The 26,266-nt window shown below is 34.4% G+C and overlaps 1 long non-coding RNA gene across 1 annotated transcript; it reads right to left on the bottom strand.

Moving 5' to 3' along the window:
• Positions 1-5,473: 5,473 nt before the first annotated feature.
• On the bottom strand, positions 5,474-6,770 carry LOC145635040 (uncharacterized). The gene is made up of 2 exons (XR_014113756.1): positions 6,558-6,770; positions 5,474-5,816 (listed from the first exon to the last, which is right to left on the bottom strand). It is a non-coding gene; the product is annotated as an uncharacterized LOC145635040 (long non-coding RNA).
• Positions 6,771-26,266: the final 19,496 nt, after the last annotated feature.

Below are 26,266 nucleotides of genomic sequence, written 5' to 3'. Positions count from 1 at the left end.
AAATTTTATGCTATATACCAAAAACATACATTATATACTTGTATATATTTCAAAAACTATATAATGAGGCACTTCAATATGACACACACAATTTATTAAATGGTTTAGGGGTTGAGATCCTCTAACTCATTTAAATTGGAACACGAACATGGGAATGACACAACACGTTTGTCAGTTCCAGTAATGAGTATGTATAAATTATGTATATACAAATAAATCATATGTTTATTTGGCAGCTTGTTGGTTTTTGTGCAAACTAGCTTTAAATATGATCAAGAAAGATTGGACAAATTATCATGTAATTCATGTTCATGTATGAATTGGCCGGATCAAGGGATAATTAAATAAAACTCGTTCGTTTTGGTTTGAAACAGAAGATGGACTAATTGACACAAACTCAATCCAAACATATTAGGCCCAATTTTTATTACTACCTCTATTTCATATTTTTTTGCAACTTTAGGATATTATTTGTGAGATATAAAATCTTCCAAAATTACAAAAAATATGAAACAAAGGTAGTACTTATCTTAATCCCATTTAACTGACTTGATAAATTAACAAGATTGATTTAACCTAGACTTGACTCGTAATTAGCTTACCCTCTACAGAAACTGAATTAAGGTCCTGTATAATAAGCTCAATCAGTGTGTCAAAACAGGTAAAATTGAAACATATCACTTAATGCGGACACCAATCTGCGTTCATGCAGCAACATTGCAAAGCAGTAATGGCCAACGTGGTAGATAGTTGCTGGCGTGATACGCTGGTCTTTTAAGTGTAGATAGAACTTGCTTCTCCCGATTTCAAGACACTGAATATGAAATTCTAAATCGTTTACACAGGAAATTTAACACTAACCCACCAAAAATTTCATTTTAAGTCGTTTAAGGTCGATTCATCATGAGCCCTGTTAGACGATCCAATCCATCAAACTTAAGCCTTAATATACATTATTAGTCCTAGACATTTCGAGGTTAATCAAAGATTCAAATCATACAATAATAAAATGTACTTCCTCTGTTTTATAGTTGCACCTTTGTGATTTCACACTTGCCAATGTATTGCTTTTGCCATTAATATCTTTAATTATGATTGATTAAAAGTTATAAAAAGGTGATATTTCATAGTTGAAATTATGTTGGACTTTATGATTTTGATGATGACACAACCTAAATTATTTACAAACTAATAAGAGCTTGATTGTTTGAGTGTGTGATCAGTCGCAAAGAATAGGAGAATTAAGTGTCTTGAGAAGATACCATGAGGAACAAGACAACCAGGTTCAAAGCAATCCAAAAGAGAAGAGTTCCCTCATAGGAACCGATGCTTCAGAATTGAAGACTTGAGAAAAGAAGTTTACCCTAAGAGACCAAAAGCTTCTGAGTGGAATCTTCACTAGAGAAGAAAAGTTCCTTTCAAGGAACAGAAGCCTCGGAGTAGAAGCTTCACTAGAGAATCATGAAGACTAAGTATTTTTATATTTTAGGATTTATGTAAGTTTGAGGATAGTATTACACTCGAAATATTTGTGTGAAATTGGTCTAAGAAGATAATATTGTGCAAGCTAGATTTTAGGAAAACAATTGTTTTTCAACGTTAATCTTTCTAACAAAAAGGATTTTTATTTTGTTCTATTTTTGAAATATTTGCTTACAAATAAAATCTAATTTCAGTTTTCCCATAACTTGCAGCCTACTCCCTATGATCTTTCTCATATCATGGTCTTGCACATTAAGAAGTCCATGCCCTTTATTTTAGGACATGTTCTTCCTAGTGGGTTGGAGTAGTGGCGTTATGGATATGCTGCACAAAGAGGTTTTTCCTAAACGAATTTTGGTCTATAATAAATAGTCTTTTTATTTCAATTGGAAAACTCACCCTTGCTCAAATAGATTTCGATCTTTGTTTTCTTTAACCGAGTCAAGAGTCAATTCCACACTAGTGAAATAGAGTGTTCTAATGTCCTTATACTAGAGTTTATTCTTTCGAGTTGTATTTTGCTGAGGAATTGGGAAGTTTGAGTGAACTTCTGTTTGTGAGAAAGAGAAGAGAGAAAGAGAAGTAAGAAGAGAAAATTAATTGAGAAGAGAGAAAGAGAAGAGAAGAGTAACAAGTTGGGTGACTTGTTCCTCGAGGCTTTGGGTTTGTTGAGGAACTCAAAGTTAGAGTCTTTAGTTTGTAATAGGTCCTTTTGCCCTATTCTAGTGAAGATTCTTTTCCTAAAATGTCAAGTGATCGTGGTTTTTCTCCTTGATTATGGCCAATGAGTTTTCCACGTAAAATCTCTCTTGCACTTTTAGTTATTTTAGCTTGTTTTTATTTCCGCAAAAAGTTTGACAAATTTGTCATACTACAATTTAACCCTCCCCCCTCTTGTAGTATTTCATTAAAACAACACATTAAGACGAACCTAAAGAGATCTCACATGACTATGTTTTTCTTATATAAAAATCACAAAAGAATGAAAGATAATTAATTAAAAAAGATTGGTTGTGTTTGCATTTGGTCCCACAACCAACCACCAGTGACTGTCGTGACTTACTAGCTAGCTTGGTTCCACAACAAATAATCCTATGAATTTTTTGTCTTAGATAATGAAATGACCAAATAATTTTGCAATCATCAATTTACATTCCTACCAACTTGATGGCACAAATGAAATTAATTTGATTCTACTTCAGAAGGCTAAAGAGGTTCTATATCAAAATGCTTCAATCAAAGCACACATACCAAGAAATTTACTAGCTCGTAATTAAACTAGGGTGTTTCTTCTAACTTTTGCAGCAAACTGAGGGGTTTTTGATCTTTTTCCAATTTTAATATCAAATCCAATCTTGAAGGGCCAAAATGATCATAAAAGGAATCATAACAACCAATCAAGCATAACCTAACAACTTTTGCGACTTAGAAATAAAGTACACGTACCAAGGCATTGGTATTACTGCATGCAAACTAAGGCGTTAAAAATATAAAATTATTAATGGGTTTTTCTATATAATAACCCTGTTTTTTTCACTTTTCTACGTTGTCCAACATATATCACTTTCTACACTGTAACCCCAATATATTTTTTGTTTCCACACGGTAACCTTGCCGTTAAAAAATTCCGTTAGTGGGGCTCACTCTCCATTATTAATATTTTTTTTTATCGATTTGCACGTTGAAAAATACTCCGTTAAAGGTTTCAAGGGCTATTTTGGTTCTTAGGGGACCAAATTGAGCCCAGATTTGGCAAAAAAATAACGTGAATGCCTCGTTTTGTGTGTTAAAATGTGAACACGTAAATCGAGACATATTTTAATAAGCAAAACGAGGCATTTTACATTAGTGGGGCATTTACGTTTTTTTTTGCCAAAATAGCCCCTGAAACCTTTGACAGAGTATTTTTCAACGCGCAAATCGATAAAAAAAATACTAATAATGGAGAGTGGGCCCCACTAACGGAATTTTTTAACGGCAGGATAACAGCAAGGTTACCGTACGAAAACAAAAAATATATTGGGGTTACAGTGTAGAAAGTGATATATGTTAGGGCACAACGTAGAAAAGGGAAAAAAACAGGGTTACTATATAAAAAAACCCATTATTAATTTAAGAAATTTTGAACGGAATATTCCGTAAGTTTCTCATTCTATGCAGCGGCTTATATTTATTGCATAAATAGAGAAAATACCTTACGTCATACTTGTATTATTTTTCACACAATCAAGAGATTATTTAAGGGTAATGTTATATGTAGCCCTAAGGGCTATATATAAGCATTAAATATACTCTTGGAAATTATATAAAATTATAAATTCATGACAAAAACACGCGTAAATCGGTGTTATTAGTGTTTATATTTTGATGATTTTTTAACTTTTTACGATTTTCAAGTGTAAATTTAATGCTTATATGTTCCATTTTAAAATTATTAAAATTAGATTTTCATAAAATTTACATTATGGTGATCCAAATTAGATATCATATGACAATATCTTTTACGGTAACTATAAATCATCACACAATCTAGTCAAAGTGTAATTTATATAAAGGACTTTTTGTGAAAAATTACCTTATATACATCAAAATTTGTGTAAAACTACCTTATACAAAAATTGTTGTAAGAAACTACTTTATAAAAACTAGGAGAAATTGTCGGGAATAATCCCATCTTTGGGCGTCCACGGAAAATAATCCCACCTTTGGGATATTTTTAAATAATTCGACCTTCATAGCCAATCTGCTCCCAATGGTCCCAATTGGTCAACTAACCTATCATATCAAGTCGCCTGAAACGTGTTGACTTGCGATTGGTTAAAAAAAATTAACAAAATTTTAATTTTTTTTAAGAAAAAAAAAAAAAAATTAAAATCCCCCACAGCCCCCACCAGCCAAAACCACCAATCCCCGCCTGTTACCACCGACCTAGCTGCTGGACTCCCCAGGCCCGTAGCGCCGACCGCCTAGAACCTCTCCCGTAGGGCCGACACTCCCTCGAACCACCAACCTTCCCCCCACCGCCACGAAACGCATTAAGAACCAACCCCCTACCCTCGATGTCGGCCCTGCCACCCCTACCATGTGGCTCTAGTCACCCAGATCCCCAACTCCAGCGTTCCTCCCGATTCCAGCCCCTCCCCTTGCCTCAATTTCCGCCACCCAGACCACCCACATACAGTCGTACGACCTTGATTTCGGTCGCCTAGACCACTCACAATAGCGACGACGACTTAGCGAGCTTCGATCTGATGGTTGCTGCAATTCGGCGATCAAGTGCGGTGACTAGGGCTGGCTGACTCCCCCTTTTTAAAAAAAATATTTTTTTAATTTAAAATTTTAGACAAATTGTATGGTGACACGTGTTTTTTAAACAAAAAATAATAATAAAATTAAGCGGTAACCAGTCACCTAGGACCATGGATAGCAGATTGGAGGTAAGGTCAGATTATTTAAAAATATCCCAAAGGTGGGATTATTTTTTGCAGACGGCTCAAAGGTGGGATTATTTTCTACGGACGCCCCAAATGTGGGATTATTCCCGGCAATTTTTCTTAAAAACTAAATGTTGTAAGTTGCTAATATGTGCTTAATTTAACAATGAAAGAGAAGAGGAATTAAGGGTTATAAGGAAGCTATGGAGAAATAATTGGGTGGAAAAAGGAGAAAAAATGAATGAAAAATGGGTCATTAAATGTCTCTTATTCAATGCAATAATTCGGCAAAAGGTAGCTTTTTATAACATTAATTGTATTATAGGGTAGTTTTTTTACAACATCTATTGTTTAATAGGTAGTTTTAAACAATTTTTTTATAAGGTAGTTTTTCACAAATATTAACTTGTATAAGGTAGTTCTGTACAAAAATTCCTTATATAAATAATACAAATGTCAAAGTCGTCAACTAAATTAAAGAAAATAGAGAAAGTATGATATATTGATATATGCACCAACTTAATTAATACAAATGTCAAAGTTGTCAACAAAAATAATGAAAAAAGGGTAATTACATAGAATATATAACCCGGAAAGTCTATATTATAGGATCAACTTATACATGATAGTTAAGTTGGGACGAACACAGCACCAACTCAATTAACTCATGAAAATAATCAAACCATAATTTTTGTTCACTCCCAATCTATTTATTTCATATCGGTACACACAAATATATATGACTATATATTTTATTATGCTAAACCTTTCATATATTTCACGCACAGCGTATCATTTAGTTACGCTTTTGTCTCGAGGGTGGGTTTGGATCACCATAACCTCCTCCTGGGTTACCATAACCTCCTCCTGTATACGACTGCTTTGATTCCTCCACAGACTCTGCAAAAACGAAATGAACACAGGAACTCATGATCTAAATACCACCTACAGCACAATATAGAGAGTGAGGGATAGCTCAAGTGATTAGAGCTTCCTTCCCGATTTCAAAAGGTTTGGGATCGATTCTCACCCCATCCTTGTGGCTCTCTCTAAAAAAAAAAAAAAAAAAAAAAAAAAAAAAAAAAAAAAAAAAAAAAAAAAAAAACCTATAGCACAATATCATTACAAGGTATATTTATTTGTGCATAAATGATGAGCTGCTTAAATTAGTCATGTTATTTATTCCGTTATAAATCGTTAATTATCAAAAACATACTTATAGCACCGTCATTTTCGTACTCCGTATTTAGATAAGAATGAGCAAATGAAATAGTAAAACAGTATGAACAAATTTTTATTCTACGTCGTCTATGTGCGCCTGTGGTGTATAAATAAGTCTCTGATAACCCCGAATCTTTGTAAGTGCAGCATTCTTTATTCAAAGATACAAATTAGATAAATAAAAAAAATATTGATGATACTCTTTTTATACCAAAAATAATAATTAATAATAAAAATATATTTTATAGTTTCAAAAAAATAAATCAACATAAAATATATGCTCATTAAAATAGTATGGTAATCATATTTCAAACGATCAATATAAAATTTTTAAAAGAGAGCATGACAACAAAACTAACTCAATTAAATTTTAAGAAAAAAAAGGTCATAAATAATGAGAAGAATGTATAAGAAACTAACGAGTTTGTCTAGTCGAGTGAGGGTCAGCGAGCTCACGAGCTGAGACCTCATAGGAACTGATAAGAATTGCAGCAAAGAGGATGACAATAAGAAAAGCTTTTGTGTTTGCCATATTTTGTAGGCTCCAATTAATATTATTTTGGATGGGATATGAAAGAATGGGAGGATTTGTACATGTATTTATAGACGGTTGTGCTAGGTACCCGGACCACGAAGAACCCTAAAGACTTGTAAGAATATTCCCTCAATTTTGTATTAATTTAATGAGCATCATTGGTTACAAACTAGGTAGAGCTGGAAAAAGTTGACCGGACATCCCTACCTCATATCCCTACCTTATAAAAAGTAAAAGATTGCTCTTATGAATAGTGCACGGATCATTATACCCCTCAAAATGTTTATTTACCTTATTATCCCCATATGTAATTTTGAAACTTTCCTTACACTTGAAATACTACATTTTCTTAATCATTTATGAGTATTGAGCATTTGAGCTTTCTTTCTCCTTTTTCTATTCACCTTACTTGAAGTACTGATTTTTTTCTTAACCATTTATGAGTTTAGTTCTTCTTGTCTTGAAGTACTGATTACTCTTGAACATTTTTACGTTCTATTAATTTCTTCTCAATCTATGTTCACCATCTCCATTGAAGTACATAATTCCACAATCCCAAAATTATATAAGAACAATTAACATAAAAAGTGCTCAGTTTCCAATTGGTCATAGTTGTCAAAAAAAAAAAAAAAAAAAAAAAAAAAAAAAAAAAAAAAAAAAAAAGGTCATATATTTATAAAATTAATATGCTTCTTAAAGTTTCACCCTTGCTATATATTGGATTGTAGTATTAATTAGTATAATTTTAAGAGCTTTCACATTTTTGTATGTGAAAGATTTAGTTGATTATCATCTACAAGTTTTTCTTTTGCTATTAATTTCAAATTATAATACTTATTACCAAACTTAAGAGGTACTGTTTAGCTCATTTGCAATTGTATTGTAGTATTTTTAAGAGGAGGCAAATGAAGGGCTTTAGTAAGGTTGAGGAGTGTTAATCGAATATGGGTACATGAAAATGAGATTAATTGCCAGAAACTTGAATAGTGAATGATAATAAGAAGAATGGCGAACTTGGCTATTTGCCTTTTTTTGTTCTATCTCACGATCTTTCTAGCAATTCTCTCTCGGCTTGATGAATCCATAAAATAGATGAATTTGAAAGACCCATCAATTAATTAGAAATTAAAAAAAAAGAATGATAAAATTTAAATTTTTTTATATTTAATGGAGGTTATGGTTTAATTATATGACAATATTAGTCACTGGACATCTAAAGGTTGTTGGTTGTTGTGGGCGTTTTTTTTCTTTATTTTCTGAAGGTCAAAATTAAATTAACGACTTACTCATAATTGGGTTTAAAGGGCATTATTGAGACTGATAAAATTAATCTGTGATTGTGCCGAAATAGATGTATTAGGAAGAACAAAAACCAAACTGACTACGATGAAAAGGGGAATTGAAGAAAGCAAGAAGGAATTCGAGGGAATTATCAAGGGTGGACAAAGAGGCCACAGGTGGAGCTGCATAGAGCTAATTATACTGCAAAGCTTATCTTAGAAGCATTTTGTCTGAGTTCATTTTCTACTTATTTGTGTAATTAACTCCATGTGAAGTTCAAACACAAGCCAAGAAAAATTAAGCCGAAAGGGTTGGGCACCCCGCGCGCAACGCGCTCCCCTTGGCTGCTCTAGTAAAAAAAATAATTTTGGGTTAGTGCTAACAACTTATGATTCGAATTAAACAAGTCAACAAAACATGACACGTGTAATTAAACGGGTCGATCAGATTAGTGTTTATATTTTCAACATGAAACTAACACGTACAAATCAACCAACTTACGGAAAATAAACTATAATTTACGAATTTTATGATAATAAATATTTTCTTAGCGGCTAACGTTTATATATATATATATATATATATATATATATATATATATATATATATATATATATATATATATGTAAGGCATTTTAGAAACAATTAGTTAAACGGGACAGTTTCTCAAAAAAAAAAAGTTAAACGGGACAATATGAGACACATTTATTATGTGGGTTGAGTTATTGTTGAGATCCTCTAACTTGTTTAACTTCGAATATAAATATGAGAATTACACAACACAACATGGTTGCTAGCTCTAGTACAAAGTATGTACAAATTATGTATATACAAAATTGCTAGAAAATCTTGCGTGGACCTGGTCCACAATAATGTTATTATGGACCTAAGGTTTATACACACGTAATTGACATTATATTCAACATAGTGACCCATAATTTTATTATAATAACTTTATTTTTAATATAGTAACCTTTTTTAAAAACTTGTGTGACCCTAATGTTATTATGAACTTAAAGTACAACATTATGTTGAATAGTGACCTAATTTTAACATAGTGATTTTTATTAATTATATTAAATATTTCATTAAAAAATTATGCTCTTATAGCTTTTATAATGTCCCACTTATTTTTATTTTAACATAATAACTTTTATTTTAATATAGTGACCTTTTTTTATTAATAAAACAATCCTATTGTCTCTAATGTTAATGGTCCACAATAAATTAGTGTGAACCAGATTCATTTAAGAATCTGTATACAACCTGATCATATATATGTTAATTTGACAGCTTATAGAAGATGGAGGGAGTGCAAACTAGATTTAAATATCAGAATATGAATCAGAAAGAATTACAAATTATCATCTAATTCATGTCTATGTAATATTGGGTCAAGGCCCAAGGGAGTACAAACCCTGCAAACACATACTTTAGAGTGTAGACAAATAATCATGCCTCCTAAAAAAATAGATACCCGATGATTGATAAAATAAAACTCGTTCATTTTGGTTCGAATCAGAAGATGGACCACTCAACTCAAACTTAATCCAAATATATTTACGTATAATATCATCCCATGGTCCTAGTCCCACTTAACTGACCTAATAAATCAACATGATATAGATTTAACCTAAATTATCTTGAATTGACTCTTAATTAGCTTATATAAATAGATTAATTTAGGTCCTCGCTCTATACGCTCAATCAGTGTAACACGTTAAAAATGGATAAAATTGAGGCACCTAATCTAATGCGGACACTAGCTAGCTTTTGTGCAGCAACATATCGCATCGCATTAGTGGCCAACGGGCACCCTGGTTGCTTGCGTGATACGCTGGTCTAATGACTCAATGTGATCTATTTCTTGTCTTTTACAGTGTGTTTGGATAACATTAGAGGAAGGAGAAGAAGAGGGGAGAGAAAAATGGTGAGTTTTCCTTCCAAATCTCTCCATTGTTGGAGGGATCATTTTCCTACAATTTAATCATTTTCCTACAATTTAATCTCTCCAATTTTCTCCCCTCCAATTCCCTTACTTCCTCATTTGTTATCCAAATGAAAGATATCACATCTCTCCATTTTCCTCCCCTTCTTTTCCTTCCATTTCCTTCTATCCAAACACACCGTTAAAGTACATATATGACACTAAAAATTTGAAATTGTGAATAGTTTGCCCCGGTAATACTAACCCTAATACCACCCAAAAAAACTATTTTAAGTCGTTCAAGGTCAATTCATCATCAGTGTTAGTGTATTGCTTCAAATTAGTCAAATAAATTAGTTATAGTTTGTAGTTGTGGTTTAACTGGCTAGAAATTAGGATTTATTGATGAGTAGTGTTGAGTTGTATCCGTTAGTGGAGTATAGTTAGGCATTTTGTTGATCATATGATCATGCCTCCCCTTATATAGCTTTAGGTGGTTATGTTCATTGGCTATATATAATGCCTTTGTATAACCGTGAATTAGTGTGTGAAATGAATCAGTTTTTTAGTTGTTTTTTCTCTCTTTCCCTCTCAGGCCGGTTTTGAGCCTGTGCAAGCAGGCCTGCTGCACAGGGCCCCAAAACCAAAGGGGCCTTTTTTTTTTTTTTTTCTTAATATAAAAATCAAAACTGTCATTCCTTTCCCCTTAATTAATGATCCCAGTCAACATCTAGTCTAGAATGTATACATAGATTATAGAGTAATAATATTCTTAGTTTTTAATGGAACAATCAATTTTTTCATACTCTCTAAAAAAAATAGGCACTACCTAGGCTCTAATTGAATTATTGTTATTTCCAAAAAAAACTTCAAACCTTCCATATTTTATCCTTTAATTTTGCAATCATACTCCTCAATTGTCAATGGAATTATGGAAAAAATAAAGGAAATTTTGACAATTACCACCTTCTGTTTAGTCCATTTTAGCAATTACCACCTTGTATTTTTTTTTTTTGAAAATTACCACCTTCTATTTTCGAAAACATCAAAAGTTACCACCTTCTTTCCTCCCAACTACCACATGACATCATTTTGGTCTCATTATTTCCCTTTCCTCCCTATTTCCCTCACATTTCTCATTCCTAACTCGATTCTCATCCCCCCTTTCACTTTTTTTCCCCAAAACAATCAAAACACTTCAATTCACTCCTTCAAATCAAAATTGACGAACAATTATTGGTGGTTTGGGGGGAAAAAAGTGAAAGGGGAGATGAGAATCCAAATAAAAATGAGAAATGTGAGGGAAATAGGGAGGGAAGGGAAAGAATGAGTCCAAAATGACGTCATGTGGTAGTTGGAGGGCAAGAAGGTGGTAACTTTTGATGTTTTGAAAGTAGAAGGTGGTAATTTTCAAAAAAAAAAATACAAGGTGGTAATTGCTAAAATGGACATAACAGAAGGTGGTAATTGTCAAAATTTCCAAAAATAAATCTACATTTTCCTTTTTTTTTTTTAAACGCTAAAAGTGTATATTCAATATATACTCATAGCAAATCTCTATATTTGATAAAATATTTATTCGTCAAATATGTTGTTTTTTAAAAATTTTTGTCATAATATATGTTGTTGAGGGGAAAAAACGAAATGAATATACTTCATACAATATGAAAATTTGGTGGATCACTTTGATTCAAAATGTGTTAGAAAGATGGCTTTCTGTAAGTAGAAGGTTGATAATTTTTAATTTTTTTTTAAGGATGTTCTCGGAGAAGGTTGATGTCAATTTGAATGTGTATTGAGATGTTATTTACACACAAAAAAAGGGTAGTTTTTTTTGGGAATATTGTGATTTTTGTAAAAGCGTTTTAATTATTAAAATTACATTTACTTTCTCTTGTTTTTACAAAAAAATTAATTAGGGCCCAATTTCAAGATTAGAACAGGGCCTCCAAAATGTTTGGGACGACCCTGTAGAGTTATCTATATTAAAATATCTAACATGGTATCAAGAGCTTCAAATTAGATCTTGGGAAAAGCCGAAAAGAGAAGGGAAAGAGATGAAGCAAAAAAAAAAAAAAAAAATAAATAAAAAAAAAATAAATAAAAAGGGGAGAAAGAGAGTTAAAAAAAAATATTGAGTATGAAAACAAGCAACGCAACTTGATTTCATTGTTTGTAGTACTATTTGTGTAAATTTGAGAAGGAGAAAACAATAATGAAAACATATTAAACTACTCATAATAATATAGCATAATTAACATAACAAAGTACAAAGCATTCTACAACTTAAATAAGCTAATCTTAACCATAACTAATCCCTACTATTAAGCTCCACTAGCTAACATGATTCTCAAAGTGAAGAAACGAACTCCACGTACCACTACTAGTCAATAACATTGACTAAACAATAACTATTATTATTGACTCCTAACATTAAGCAACTAGTGGTAACTAACTAAAAGATAGGAAAGCATAACATTCCTAATAATTTGAAGCAATACACTATCAGCCCTACAATTGGTCTTGTATGGACCCGGTTTATAATAAATTATTGTAGACTCAAAATTTGACACTTTCAAATAATATAATCACATTCTGGATGATATAATCACATTTTAGATGATAAAATTATCTTTTTGTGAGTTATATTTTGAATTATATAACTCATATTAAACTATTTAATGAGATTATATAATTATCTTTAGGATGATAAAATTTAAAAATCATGTTTTAAAATAATGTAATTTACTATTTGATACTTTTTATAACGATAAATTCACTTTTTCAGTTATACATTTACATAACAGTTTCAAAATGATATAATCACTTTTGTAGTAATATAATCACATCTTGTATGATGTAATCACATTCGTATTGTATACAAGAAGGTTGGGTCTACAATAAGTTATTGTAGACCGGGTCTATTCTTGTCTTTGTATCAACCCTATTAGGCGATCCAATCCATCAAAGTTAAACCTTAACATACATTATTAGCCCAAGACATTTCGAGGTTCATAAAAGATTCAAATCATACAGTGCTAAAATGTACTTCCTCTATTTTTAAATTTGCACCATTTGTGATTCACGCTTGCTAATGTATTGTTTTTGCCATGAAATCTTTGATTATGATTGATTAAAAGTTATAATTAAAGGTGATATTTTAAAGATGAGATTAAGACAAATCTAAAAAGACCTTACGTGACTATATTTTTTCTTACGTACAAATCACAAAAGCTAGTTAATTAAAGGAGATTGGGTGAACACAAATTTTTATATGTGGCTGGCCACACAAAGGTTATTTCGTTAGAGTTATAGAATTTTTTTTGTCAGTGTTAAAGGGTTTACTTCGTAAATGTTATAGGAATTAATTGGTCAATACTACAAAGGTTACTTGGTTAGTGTATGTTATAGGGGTTACGTTGTTGTTTTACAAATGGTCACATGGTATGACCGGCCGCACACAAAACACGTTGTTGTATGAATAGTGTAAAGTTCAAATGGTGCATTAAAAAAAATGGAGGAACTACTATTCTATGGGTACTCTTAAAACCAAATATTCTTCCCGTTTAATTCTATAAATTTATTCGATTATACTAACAATTTTTATGTCGATATCCAGTTCAATTATTGTTGTTTAATTTTATTTTATACATTTTTATTGTATTATTATTTATGATCATTATTCTTTGCATAAATGATTATATGATCTATTTGTTTTAATTAATAATTCATTCATATGTGTATTGTTTATCAAGACCAAAAAAAAAGCATGCAATCACATGACATATGATAATTAGGAATGACTCGTTAGGATCTTTCTAATTCAATTGGTCCTTGATTAAAAACTAACTTACTCTTTTATGTATGTGATAGTTGATGAAACCCGTCCGATTCATGGTTTGTTAGTATTTTTGTAATAAATATTTTTCATATTTATGTGATTAAAATTGTTATTTATTAGTTTTAAAATATTATGTGTCATTTGAATTATTTAATTGTAAAAGAAATTAATAATTCCCTATTAATTCGTTACAACTTAAATTTATATTCCTACATGACGCACTAAGAAATTAAATCCTACATGGCTTTCTATAAACTCGGGCAAAAACTCCCCTTTTATATATATATATATATATATATATATATATATATATATATATATATATATATATATATTAGATTGTGCTTGAATCAAAAAACATATCATAATTTTAGGATTTAATAATGTAAGTAATATGTCACTATAAAATCAATTAGAGGACAATACAAACAAACATTAAATCCTGAATTTTTTTTTTTTTTTTTTTTTTTTTTTTTTTTTTTTTTTTTTTTTTATTTATTTTTGACAAAGCATTAACTCCTGATTAAGTATATATGTATTATCATCTCTGAACACTGAGTAGTTCAAGACCATATGTGTGTCAACGATCTCATGGTCGACTTGTTGAACGATTTGAGTTCATTGGGTTATTGTCTCGTCTCGTGATAATTTTTGGATAGTCCAATCCCTTATTTGTGTAAATGAACATATATAAAGTTGTATAGGTAATATTTGCAAATTGCATTAATCATCTACACTGCATTCCTTCATTCGAACCCCCAACTTGCAAAGATCAATAAGTAGGAGCTCGAGCTCCTATCAAATTCATCATTTCGTGCACATCAACCTTAGTGCTATTGTTAAAATGCACATTCAACTAACCTCGGCGATATTTATTTAAAATTTATTGTTTCTGATTTTGTCATTTTTGTGGGGATGCTTGTCAACTGATTAGAAAATGAACTATATTTACTATGGACAAAAAGTCAAAAACAAAAAGTTAACAAGTGTAACATATACCAATTAAAATAGTCATTTAGCGCAAATTATTAATTGTCTGACGATTATTCAAAGGGCACTAGTACCCTATAACAAAGGCAAAAAAAGAGATATACTGTTGAGATAAGATTAGGAAATATTGTATAATATCTTTTAGGTTTTCTAATTATGTTAATATTTTATCTTATTTCTAATTATGTTAGGGTTAGGAATGTCTTGTGTAACTATATATATTCATGAGTTGTGAATGAGAAAGTCAAGAGATTTAGTTGAATTTGTCATGGTATCAAGAGCTTAGGTTAAGAAAAAAAAAAAATTGAGGAGAACACATAGAGGGCCGAGAGATGACAAAGGATGATCAAGTTCCACCACCACCACCGATGGACCTAGAGTATTACCTGGGGTCGAGTGATCATCCGGGGGTTGTTATTACTCCGGTAAAATTGAAAGGGCGAAATTATGATGAATGGGCTAAAACGATACGTCGTTCGATGATTGCAAAATTCAAGTTTGGTTTTGTTGATGCTTCAATCTTAGAGCTTAGTGACGAGTTAAAGAAGAAGCATTGGGTTGCGGTAAACTCTATGCTTGTGTCGTGGATTACTAATACACTTGATGATGCTTTGCGTTCTCAAATTGAGGATTTTGACATTGCGCATGACTTGTGGATACATTGATCTCAAATAGAGATATTGTGTGGTGAGCGGTACTCGTATATGTCAGCTTAAGCAGCCGTTAGGGGAGTGCAATCAAACTTCTACTGAGTCTGTAACATATTACTTTGGTCACTTGTCAAAAATTTGGAAGGAATTGGTGCAGTATTCTCGTGTTCCAAAGTGTTCGTGTGGTACTTGCAAGTGCAATATTGCTCGGCACGTTATAGAAATTCGAGAAGAGGATTACCTACATAATTTTTTGATGCGTCTAGATGATTATTAGCATAATCACCTTTGCCTATGGTTGATAGTGCTTACCAAACAATCATTAATACGGAGAGGCTTCGTGTCCGAGATGATAAACCAAAAGAGAACGTTATGGCATTCAAAGTGGATTCCCGTACAAGGAGTGATTCCGGGGGATGGAGATTGTCCGTTTTGCACTCATTGTAATCGTATGGGACATGAGAAGAAGGGTTGCTATCAAATTATCAGTTTCCCGCTGTAGGCGTCGTTTGAAGTGTGCCTACGTTAAAAGCATATGTGAATATGCTTGGCACTCTTAGGAAGTGGGAATTGACATAATACGATTAGGGACAAGGAAAGTAGGGAGCCGCCAACAAGTTTTTAAGGAACTTGTAAACAGTTCACGGATCATAAAAAGGCAACCACAATAAGGGACATCAAAGGCAACAACGATTGACCCGTGAAGGTTACACCCCATTCATAATCCATGAGATTACTAACTCCATATGGTTCGGAACCACGAAAGGAGGATCGGGGATGATGGTACGAAGTAAGTCATGGAGTCACATTCACCCGTATTGGTCTCTACTCGATTCTTATAGTGAAAAGTGATTCCTTCGATCTCAAAGGCATACAAATAAAAATTCAATTTGCTCCAAACTATTATTAGGCTAAATTGGTTTAATATTAATGCAACACATAATTCTAAAATATTTGTGATCACTTGAATTAAGCAATAAAATTAAAAAGGAACCTAAACAGGTTGTCCAAATTATCTTATTAGGCGTGATTTTCAATTACATATTCCCTTTAAACATGCAATATGGTGATCATAATAACAATAGAATAAACATTAATATTGGAAGCAATTCAAAAATAATAACGTTAGTCAAATCAAATATAAAATAACCTAATCATGATGCTATCAATATTAAAATAAAATAAGAGTAATTAAATTAATTAATTAGTCACATTCCGCACGTTCCTTTAAATTGCTACATCATGAATAAACTGTTAGTAACTTCAATAAAAATATAAATTAAATGGAAATTAAATTAAATTAAAAGTAGAGTTGATTTGGTCCAAACCCTCAGTTAATTCTACTTATCACGCCTTGGTTAAAGTATAGAACTTCAGGTATTGTATGGACTCCTTGGAGTGCTTAAAGGAAGAAATAGTGAAAGAATGAGGAGGCTAGTGTTTAGGCTAAAGAGGGAGAAGAGAATTATTTGATGATCAAGCTTGTTGATTATTCAAAAAGGGGTTATATGACCTCTATTTATAGAGAAAAAAAAAGGGTCGAAGAATTAAGATAAGATTCGAATTAAATCGGAATAAAACTCGATAGACTGTAATTTTTGCGTTTTTTGTTTTTATCATATCTTTTGATCCAGAAATTGTAATAAGATGAATAAGATATATTTGGAAAGATATTGAAGTCTAATTTCTAACCCAGTTGAAATCAAATTAAAATTTTTTGTAGAACAAAAGATATAGCCGAAATAGTGAGACGATGTCAGTTTTGGATAGAGTTTGACATTTTATTCATATCTTTTCCGTTATAGCTCGGAATTGATATTATAATATATCATTGGAAAGATAATTTCAAGGGATATCCAACCATATAAAATTTGGATAAAAAATATTAGATACAAAAATAATATTTGTCTATCTTTGAACGTCTTTCAATTCGGATATAAATAGGATTTTCAAAAAAAGGAGTTTTATTCAATTTCAAACTATTTAATCTTATCTTTTCAAAAAGGATAATTAAGATCTTTTAGAAACTTATAGAAGCTTCCAATTAATCCTAATTGGTTTAAGAAAGGGATTAAATAATTTGAACCCTCCACATGATCATTGGGTCGTAGGTAGGGATGGTAATTTAATCCGAGTTCGATTCGAATCCGATTCGATCCGAAGGAAAAAATCCGATTCGAATCCGTTTAAAATTAGTCCGAATCCGAATCCGATAAAATAGATCCGAATCCGAATAGGAGGTGGATCGGAATTGGACCCTACGCGAAGTCCGACGGAGTCCGATCCGAGTCCGAATCCGAGAGCATAAGCATATGCTCTATAACTTGGGACAATTATTTGCTTGTTTTGTAGCAAAATTTTGTTATGTATATCCTTTAATTGGTATGACAATACAAGCAATGATAGGTATATGACATTACAAAAAATAAATAAAAAAAAATATTCGGACCATTTCGGAGGTCCGAATAAACGGACCGAATTCGGATCCGGAAATTACGAGTCGAATCGGATTCGGACTCGGATTCGGATCCAAGTCCAAGGTCTGTTAACTAAACGGATTGGGTTTGGATTTAGCCATATCCGACCCGAATCCGATCCGTTGCCATTCCTAGTCGTAGGTAAGGTGGGCTTAGGTTCGGTTTGGGCTCAGTTTAATATTTTGGCCATAACTTATTTGTTATAACTCGGATTTGGCTTATAATATATCGTTGGAAAGCTCTTTTCAAGCCCCATCCAACTATTTAATCATTGGAACCAGATTATGGACCAAAATAAACTGGATTAAACGTTTTATAAAAAGGACATGAAATGAATGATTTTAAAGGACACGAAATGAATTATTTTGGGTTTAAAGGCATGAAAAGAGAAAAATAAGTTATGGTTTGGGGAAATGGGCTAGGAGATGGGTTGGTTTATGAAATGGAAATATGGATTTAAGCACTCCAAAAATTAAATACTCAACCCGACCAATAATGGCGGTGAAAAGTTGTTCATCATCGGTTTGGTTTTGGGGAGACATTTTTAGGTGTCTACAGCCGCCCGGTTGGGATGAAAATCAGAAAGGAGGTAGAGGTCATGGAAGAGGAGGCTCCAACAATCGTGGGGGTGGACGAGGCAGCGTGGCAATGTGTCATCAGGGACTGCCCCGGTTGCGGCTCATGCTAATGCGGTACAAGGTGGCGCTTCTCATAATACAGAAGGTGCTTCATCTTCCTTGTCAGATTCTATTCAAGGTCTTGCAGGAGTATCGTCGGAACAAGCACAACAAATTATTGATATTTTGAGCAAACCCAATGCAAGTCACGATTGGAAGGTAATACAAGCGTAATATGGATTGTGGATATAGGAGCTTCTAATCATGTTACTAATGATTTGTCAATTATGACAAATATTAAGACTATACAGGATTATCCGGTTGGTTTGTCTGATGGTCAAAAGGTGAATGCAAATCAATTGGGTTCGGTCACCTTAGAGGGCGGTTTAGTGCTTGATAATGTTTTATTTGTTCGCCACTTAAATTGCAATTTAATTTCAATCACTCAACTTAGTGATGAAAAACGATGCATAATTCAATTCACTAACAAAATTTGTGTTATTCAGGGTTAGTTGACGAGGACGGTGATTGGCGTGGGTGAAAGACAAGATGGACTTTATTTTTTCCGAGGTGTGCCGCAAGTACCAGCTCCAGCTCCAGTCTCCTCGCAAGGCGGAAAACTCAGCTCAGGACCTGTCCACGCACCCAAGATCAACCTGAGGCTGAGGCTGCGGAGGCTGCTGCGATGACGAGCCGACCTCGTACATCCCACCACCTCTAAGAGCCGAGGTAGCCTCTTCCTGGCCTACCGGCGCATCATGTACACCCTCAGATGAAGAGCCCGAGCCCTCTACCGCCTCGGTACGGGCAGCCTCAGAACGACCACCCCGACCGCCAGAACTAGTACGGTGACGTCTCGAGCTAGACCTCGCCGGCTCTCTCCACACCTCAGGTCTCATCCGGGTACGAGAAATAATAATGGGCTGACCTTGCAAAAAGAAACTAAGTCAGAAACAATCAAAATTGAAGCAGTAATGCAAAAATAAGAAGGGAAACTACCTCCTGAAAGGCGTCGTCACGACGACACGTAGCCACATTCCTCATCCGAACGAGGTGGCTCCGGAAGGCATATATGCACCGTGCCATCGCCGTGACCACCTCGCACGAGAGCTATCAAGGAAATAAAGTCAGTAATGATGCATAACATATATGGACATAAACACTACGTGAAAAAATGATTTTGGCACCGGTTCAAACCCGGCCTAAGGCACCGGTTTGAACTGGTGCCTATGTGAGGGGTGCCAAAAAGGGGTTCAAAAAGGCACCGGTTCAAACCGGTGCCAAAAATCTTAATTGGCACCGGTTAACCGGTGCCAAAATAGCCCCACTGAAAATTATTTGAAAGTCTTTGGCACCGGTTAACCGGTGCCAAAAAGCCCCAAAAAATATATATATATATATATATTTTTTTTGTTTGTCATTTTTCACTTAAAAATAAAAGTGACTAAAATAAATGAGAACAACAACATATTAATCAAATATCATTGAATATAACCGAAAATTTACAGTATATAATCAAGAAAAAAATTACAATATACGAATTATAAAATTAAACAATTACCACATATTAATAAATAAAAAAGAACTACAATATAACCAAAAAAAAATATTACAACATCACAATAAAAAAAATCCCCAAACATCTCAATTCTTGATTCTTGATTCTTCGATTATTGCACGGGCTTGCAAAGCAAATAGTATACCTTCGAAAAAAACCAAAAAAATTATAATTGAAAATTTAAAACCCAGAAAATCGAAAATTTAAAACCCAGAAAATCGAAAAAATGAAAATCGAAAATTAAAAAAAAAACCGAAAAAATTATAATTGAAAATTTAAAACATAGAAAATCGAAAATTTAAACCCAGAAAATCGAAAAAATGAAAATCGAAAATTAGTTGAAAATCCAGAAAATGAAGAAAAAATTAAATTAAAACCCAGAAAATCGAAAAAAATTAAAACCCATAAAATTAAAAAAAAAAAAAAATTGAAAATTAGTTTAAAACCTAGAAAATTAAAAAAAAAACCGAAAAAATTAAAATCGAAAACTTAAAACCCAGAAAATCGAAAAAATGAAAATCGAAAATGAGTTGAAAATCCAGAAAATGAAGAAAAAATTAAATCAAAGCCCAGAAAATCGAAAAAAATTAAAACCCAGAAAATTAAAAAAAAAAAATAAATCGAAAATTAGTTAAAAACCTAGAAAATTATAAAAAAAAAAAAAGAAAAAGAAAAAAATACCCAGAAATCGAAAAACAAATAATAATCGAAAAATGAATCAAAATCGAAAAACATTAATCATACCCAGAAATGAAATCGAAAAACAAATACCAAGAATTCGAACAAAAATATAATATATCAAAATCGAAAAAAAAACCTTTTAAATTTGAATAAGGAGATGAGGAGGATACCAAGGAGAAGGAGATGAGGGAAGATAAATAGAAGGAGGAGAAGGAGATCGAGAAAGAGGAGGAGAAGGAGATCGAGAAAGAGGATGAGAGGAGGAGAGAGAGAGGATGAGAGGAGGAGAGAGAAAGAGAAACAGTTGAGTGGAGTGAATATGTTAGGGTTGGGGGGGTTTTAAAGGGCCGGTTTTTTTTTTTTTTTTTTTTTTTTTTAAATATTTAATGGATCCGGTTCAAAAGGCACCGGTTCAAACCGGTGGACTTTATGTCTTTGGCACCGGTTTGCTTTGAACCGGTGCCTTTTCCCTTAGTTTAAAAACCCGCCCAATTTTGGGCCGATTTTTGGCACCGGTTTGGCCTAAACCGGTGCCATATGGGGGGTGCCTATGCTATTTTTCTACTAGTGAAATTGCAAATAAATAAAGCATACCCGAGTCTGCAGGTGACGAGGAATCGAACGCTCCACGAAGCGCTCACCCTCAGGAGCTGGAGGAATCATCTCCTCGATCGACCCGTATATCCCCTGATAATGGATGGACATACAAGGTGGCACAAACTCAGTAGGTCCAGCCTGACAAAAGCAAATCAAAGTTAGTAAAACATTACTTGGGGGGTACTTAACGGAAGGTAAAAGATGAAGATCTTACCGCCACCTCCTCGGCCAGTATAGGGACTGGAGCTAACAATGGCAGTAGCTCCTCCTCATAGCATTGCCCAGGGATCGTATAAGATCGCCAAGGGGTACTATCTCTCTCTGACATGCTCACCAACCTCGCGGCATTAAACATGCATGTGACGCGGTGGAGGAGCAGGAACGACAAAAGTGTTTGAGGAATGCTGAATAGCAACCCTATATCCAAGATATGCAACTGCTCCATATGTCCCCAAGAAGTAGCGACGCTCAGCAGTATACTGCGCGGCTAACCCAGGGACAACCAAGCCGATCCACGGCCGGTATTGCACGTCAGGCTCCTGCAAAGAATGCCTATCAGATAAGAATCCATCGAAGGTAATGCGAAAGTGTTCAAATATATAAAGAACCATACCGAGATGATCTTATCTCAGACATAAGCAGTAGACATCCCAACGCGGCGGCTTTCCCAAGAGGAAATCACTGGAAACCTGCATGGTGACGGTCTTGCTGGCGCAACCGAGGGAAAGTACTCGTAGAACCAAATCTACAAAAAGAAAAAAGCATCAGCAAGTGCTAACCAAAGATTAGAGTTAAACTTTATGGGAGATAAAGTATAGCTCTACGACTATCCAGAAGCCGGATAGAGCGACGTTCCCCGTGAAGGACAGGTGTCGACACGAGTCTCGTAACGCTCGAACAAAGTCAGCATAGGCCAAGCTGGCTCAGTCATAAGTCCCGATCAAATGTAGATCACGGACCGCTGGTAGGTAGTAAAGCAACACTCTACTACCCTTGTTAGGGGAAAACGTCCCTGAAAGCAAAATAAGCACAAAGATGAGCACCCGCTTCTCTCGGGTGGTCGCATCATCCTTAAAAGCCGCCGCTAGAGTTAAACGGCGAATCCCCTTGGTACTGAACTGAGTCGACTCTACCTCAGCACGAGCCCGAACAACAATCGGACCCAACATCTCCTTGACCTCAGAGGAGACGATGATCTCATTGTCAAACGGCAGCGCAACAGGGCTAAACTCATATCCCGTAATAAGACTGAAGTCAGTTGGGGTGACCATCATCTCACCCCAAGGAAAGTGGAAGGTGTTGGTGGTCTCCCAAAAGAACTCCACCAGGGCACGAGCCACGTGCTGACCCCCGCTAGAGGAAATCATGGCCTCCGAAGTCTCAAAAAGCGCAGTCAGTCAACAAGACTCCCAGAGAAGTCTCACCTCTCTGTTAATGCCGATGCACATCTTGTATAGGTCGCCCAAGGTGTCGCATTCTGAACCGTGGCAGCATGTCCTACCAACCGTGATCCCACGTCGCACCCTCTCAGAAATGTGGTGGACGGACGAGAACTACAAAGTCCGCTCATCCCACTCTGGGAGGGGACCGAGAGAAGTGGACGGGTCGGCGTTGTCCCTACGGGCTCGTGCTCCCGTCGTACATCTCGGGACCGTGAACCCGAACCTCGCGGTCTAGCTATGCTACATTGTGCAAAATCATCATAAATTAAGGTTCTATAGTATCTAAGGTTCGCCTAGCCGCATGATACTATGTTCGAAAAAACAGAGTACGTAGTACTAAAATAGAGCACAAATTCAAATTGAGCATATACGGCATTTTTAAAGCATTCAAAAAATTTCTTGCAATACTATGGTAATTATTGTGACAAATAGGACAAGAATTGCTAGCAAAAACACCAAGAACAAGCCACATTGTCTTCCCGACCTTAAGAGGTCCAACAATGGTGATTTGTTCATTTTCTTCACCAAATTGAGTCAAAAAAGTCTCAAATTACTCCCAAGGCAATATATAAACATAATCAAGCAATTCCATGGCATAAAATTTGACAAACAAAGTGAATTAAGCAATTCAAGTTTTGAATTTTCAAGAAATTCGTGAACAAACATGTGCGAAATTCATTAATTCCGGAGTGAGTTTGGAGAAAACTTACATAGATCGGAAAAACGGATGGAATAAGCTTTGATTTGCAACAAATTTGAGCAAATTCGGTTGAGAAATAAGCAAGAACGGATGAATTGAAGTTCCGGGCGATTCTCGAGCAAAAACGAGCAGTAGTAGTGAAAATGAAGAAGAAAGGGGTATATATGGAAATCCCGACTTTAGCGCCAAGCGACAGGCCTTGGCGTCAGACGATAAAGCTTAGCGCCAGGCGCTAGTGCCAGCGTCTGGCGCTAGAGCCATATATAAGGCGCCAGTAATATTTCAGCGGCGACAGACTGTTCATCCACTCAATGCGGTAATTTCGACCTAATACAACAATATTTTTGGTTCCTTGGTACGCCAGTTAGTCCTCTAAGCAATTTTACATGATTTGGTAATCTCCTTGATTACATTTATGTACATAAAGTGATCGACCTGATGAATGATCGTCTTACTTGGCTTAAAGAGCTTAAGCATTGGCTCATCGCAAGGCACCGACATGCTGGTTCATTCAGCAAAGAGTACTGACATATCGGTTCATAAAATTCAGAAGGCACCGACATACAGGTTCAAAAGCAGCAAAAGCACCGACGTACTAGCATAGCGAAAACAAAGTTCAAGCGAGCTTTTAAAGATCGACAAGCGTGGGTCTTCGGTAATTTTCCTCGGAATATTATCACAACAAATGAGGATAGCTTCAGGCGAGGATATCTTTGGCAGCGTTCCCTAGCTTGCGGAGAGTTGTCACAAACAACTAGAGGTGATTTCATGCGAAGTTGTCTTCGATCGTGTTCCCTGGCTTGCGGAAGATGGTCACAAAGTGCTAGACGGTTGTTTCAAGTGAAGTAATCTTTGATGGGGTTCTCTAGCTTGCAGAAGTCTATCATGGCGGAATTGGAGGCAGTTACAAGCGTAGCAGTCTTCAGGCGGCAATCTCTAGCTTGCAGGAGGTTGTGTAAAATACAGCAATACAGCAGCAAATCAGTTACCTCTAGAGACGTGTGCTCGACGGTGCAAGATACGCGTTTCTTAACTCTTTTATCTGTTGAACTAATGCTAGTTTGCAGGTATCGGCGTTATAAGAGTGATTTAGGATCGCAGAACGTTCTGAATCATTCTCCGTCCCTATCGAACCCGGTGATGGGGGCTTCTGTAGACACCCATTTGTGTCTCCCCAAAACCAAACCCGGTGATGAGTACCTTTTGCGTCGAATCATAATCGAATGAAGTGAAGGTGGGGAAAGTCTAGTGTTGCGGATAGTTTTAATTTCTTTTCTCTTCGATTTGTTTTTGAAGACCTATTTTAAGAAAACATCCAATCCAGTTTGGTTGATCCATATTTTGGGTCCAATAATGGTGTAGTTGGATGGGGATTGAAAAGAGCTTTCCAACGATATATTATAAGCCCAATTCCGATGAATAATGAGGAAGTTATGGCCAAATTTACTAAACTAGGCCCGGTTTGAGGCTTATATGCGGCCCAATGATCTAGAGGAGGACCTAATATTGATTTGTCATTCCTAATGCAATTAGGATTGGTATTAGTCTTTTAGATTCTTCTAGAAGGTTCTTTTCACTCCTAATTCAATTAGTATTGATAAATTGACTTTTTGATGACTTTTTAGAGTTTTAATCAGAATAAAAGAGTGTTTTTAAGGAAAATACGATTTTGCCCTTCTGTACGGTTAAATTTTATCTGAATTAAGAAAACGAGTGAAAAAATTAATTAGCGCCTGACGACAGACATTAGCGCCTGGCGCCTGGCACTAGCCCTAGCGCCTGGCGCTAATGGTCAGCGCTTGGCGCGAACTTTTTTTTTCCTCGTCGAAACTCTGATTTGTTTTTCTATCCATTTGGCTGATTTTCTTTATAAATAGCCTCCTAAAACCTCCGTTTTTCATAACCAATTCTCAATTAAAGATTACAACTCTCTAATTCTCTTCTCTCTCTATGCTAAAGCTTTTTCTCTCTCTCTTTTCTAAACCAACCTTTTTACAAACGAAATTCCTAATACATTAGCACAACAAACACCTAGCATTGTTCGAAGTTGCCTTCACCCTAGACGTGAAAGGTTTTAATTTCAGAGGGTTTGGTCCCAAATCTCTTTTTCAATTATTTAATTTAATTGTTTGTTTGTTTTTATTTTCCTTGAAGTTACTAACGCGTGTATTTTGTTATTAGAAAGAGGTATGAGGCATCCAAGTAAGTGCTTTATTTTTTTTATTGATATTATGATGTAGAAATCATGCTTAGGATGTTATTATGATTCCTAGCGTCATGTTAGGGCGTTTTGATCTTCGTAGTATCATGTTTAGGGTAACAACTAAAAATCCTAATATCAAGTATGATTAAAAGTATGATGCCTTTTATTTTCTTTCCTAATAGCATGTTAGTATCATGTTAGGCCTATATATTTGATCTTTATTGTCTAGTGACATGCTAGGATTTGTTATTAATCTTCTTAGTACCATACCTAGGATCTTAATATTATTATGCTTTAACATGATTATTATTATTATTATTATTTTTTTATCATGATGATTATTATTAAAATTATTATTATGTTGCTTGATATTTATTGTTATTGCTTGATCACGCCTTTTATGCATGTTTAAAGGGAATTTGTATTTGTAATCACGCTTAATAAGATAATTAATAATCTTGTTTAGGGTTAATATGATTATAATTCAAGTGATCGCCAATAATAGATTAATTTGTGCATTAATATTCAACCAACATAGATAAATAGGTTTAGGCTTAATCCTATTGATTGCATGTTAGTCAGAAAGCGCACATGAATACGATCAGAATAAAGTAAAGGCCTATTATTAGG

The sequence above is a fragment of the Chenopodium album genome, chromosome 6 (genome assembly GCF_948465745.1).
Source record: "Chenopodium album chromosome 6, dcCheAlbu1.1, whole genome shotgun sequence".
Classification (NCBI taxonomy): Eukaryota; Viridiplantae; Streptophyta; class Magnoliopsida; order Caryophyllales; family Amaranthaceae; genus Chenopodium; species Chenopodium album.
Note: the sequence above shows the minus strand (reverse complement) of the source record. Positions and strands in the feature narration are given on the sequence as shown.